General features: G+C 34.8%; 1 long non-coding RNA gene across 3 annotated transcripts in view; it reads right to left on the bottom strand.

Moving 5' to 3' along the window:
• Positions 1 to 2,835, bottom strand: part of LOC102675966 — a 27,703-nt gene extending 24,868 nt beyond the window's left edge. For all 3 annotated transcript variants that reach the window (XR_422616.1, XR_422617.1, XR_004151382.1), the window contains exon 1: positions 1,845 to 2,835. This is a non-coding gene — a long non-coding RNA (uncharacterized LOC102675966). The remainder of the gene's footprint in view (positions 1 to 1,844) is intronic.
• Positions 2,836 to 2,841: the final 6 nt, after the last annotated feature.

Genomic DNA, 2,841 nt, shown 5'->3' with positions numbered 1-2,841 from the left:
TTTTTTTTTTTTTTTTGCCATTGATACGAGTCGAATTTTTATATAAATTTAAAGTGAAAAAATTTTCAAATTTATTTAAAATTCATTAACCTTCCTATGAATCGATTTTGAATTTTAAGCGAAAAATTGTACGATTCTGCGTAACATCTTTCTATTGACACGAGTTTTTGTAAAAGTTTTAAATGAAAAAAATTTGCAAATTTATTTAATCTTGCAATTAATATGAATCGATTTCGAGTTTCAAAGAAAAAATTCTGCGAATCTGCGTATATTTTTTGAATAAATCTACTGATATAACGTTCGATGATGCTGCATTCGTATTTTTACAATCAACGTTTCGACGATTAATAATATTTAATAATTGAAAACGAAAGAGGAGAAATGAAGGTTAATTATAGGCAAATGGCAATTCTTTTCAGGATTATTATTAACTTTATACGTTCGAAATTATACAATATAGCAAGGGCAATAGAATATTTATAAAACAGCTTTGAGATACGACGATATATTACCCGCGATATTCACAGCGAACGCAGTATCCGTACAGTGTTAATAACGAGTTCACGTTTATTCCTATGTATTACGTTTATATAATATTCGTTTGACAAAATTCCACGCAGTTTCTCTCAACAAGAACAACGTGCTTGAATAAATATTCCATTGTCTCTAACGTTGTAACGATGTGTTATGTCTCCTACCTCTGTATATCGTATCCATGGAAGGAGAATTAATTACCAAACAGTTGATGCAACGATGCGAAAACATTGCATACTCCATACAACCAATTTAATATTTATACAAGAAATCAAATTTCTAGAAAAAAAAAAAAGAAATGTGTTAAATTGTACACAATTGAGAAAAATATTAATGCACAAATAAATAGTTTAATACTTTCAATTCATTATACATCAAATATCAAAATTTCCACCACTTTGTTATATTTCCTTAAAAAGAATCTTGATCTCGATTTTACGCTATACAATCCATCGTCGATAAATATTAACCTTGCCTTGAAACGAAAGCAAACGTGATATATTAATACACAGAATAGTTTAAAACTTTTAATTCATTATCCATTACCTATATCAAAGTTCCATTCTTGGTTCCATTTTCTTATATTTCCTTAAAAAACTTCTTTCGAAAAGAATCTCGATTTCGAATCAATTTTACATAACCTATACAATCGATCGTCGATAAATATTAATCTCGTCGAAAAGCGATATATTAATACAAAATATTAATTAAAAATATTAATACTTTTATTTCATTACCCATTATACGTCGAATATCAAAATTTCCTCCATTTCCTTATGTTCCTTCAAAAAAGCGATCTCGAATCGATTTTACGCTGTCTATACAATCGATCGTCGATAAATATTAATCTCGAAACAAAAACAAACGCGATATAATGAAAAGAAACGCGATCACTTCCATCTCGAAAGAGTTAATACCGTTTAATAGAAGGACAATTAATACGACACGTACTCGTTGGATTAAACCGGTTCGATGGTGGTTGGTTGCCTGTAATAACGAGCTACTAAGTACCCAACCAGTATCCATCGTGCGCCCACTCACGGTTATATAAGCGCGCACGTGAAAATAGATGCACCAAACTATATTCCTAATTTTAATTCTTGATCTTACTTGTAACAATTTAAGAACGAAACGAATTCTACGAAGGATTCTAAGGATTTCTTTATTCTTTCGAATAGAATCCCTCTAATAATTAATCACAATAGAAAAAAATCGTTAGAATTAAAATTACTCTCTTTTGGGTTATTTTACAAAAATATCTTTAAAATAGTTTAACGAAACGCACGTGTGTGAAACGATATCATACGTACCGATCCTCGTTGAAGCACGTTGCGGTTGCAGGACGAAATGATCGATCGATCATTGAGCGACACACGAGGCGCGAAATAGTACGTGTACACGTCGGTTGGAACCCACAGCGACACCAGCGACGAAACACATTCACACTCGCGGAACACACCTCCTTCACCTATCTTCTCTTCGCAACAAGTTGAGTTTCCGATTCGACACTTTCTTTTTTTTCCGTGAAAAACAAAAATTCTCTCCAACCGTGAAGAAAAAGTTGTCGAATTCAACAATTCTTCAAAGATTATCACGTAGATATAATTGCTATACAACGAAAGATAAAAGTTTTGTCTCGTAGTGCTGATTCGTTCATCGTGAAGCTCCGTTCGTATAAAGTGTAGGAAGCTGTCCCTTCAAATATCCCTATTTGATTGGCTTAAACTTTAATTTAGAAGACACTTGAGAATCGCGTTGAAAATCGATGAGAAATAGAACATGATGATATCCGTGACGTGAAACTTTGTTCGACTCTCTCTCTTTCTCTCTCTCTCTCTCTCGTCGAGTAGATCCGAGTCGTTCGAAAGGTTAAGGTCGGCAGACGGAATCGGCGGGCCACAAAAAAAAAATACACATCGTGGATCCAGCGTGGACGTTTCGTTACGAGTGTTATCGATTCGCACGTTGCACAATCTCGCGTAACTTTTTCGTCGTCCAATCGGGAGTCGCGAAACAACACAACGCGTAAATGGCCGCTTTTACATTCAACGAGCAACACGTGCGCGCCTCCTCGACACCTTTTCTCCTTCCTTTTCGTCTATCTCTCTTTCGTAAGAACTTTCGTAAGAATCGTGATGAAAAAAGGTGGAGAGAAATACGAACACCACCATCCTCCTTCTCTCTTCGACAAGATTCGAGAGGAAGAAAAACGGGAATTACTTTATTAATAAAGGGAGAGAAAGTTCGAATCCTCGTGGTGGAGACGAGTCACGATGTGGATGGTGCACGCGTTGGAAGGCAGTGTGG

This window comes from Apis dorsata, unplaced genomic scaffold (assembly GCF_000469605.1).
Source record: "Apis dorsata unplaced genomic scaffold, Apis dorsata 1.3 scaffold_655, whole genome shotgun sequence".
NCBI lineage: Eukaryota > Metazoa > Arthropoda > Insecta > Hymenoptera > Apidae > Apis > Apis dorsata.
This window is presented reverse-complemented; position numbering and strand designations above follow the sequence as displayed.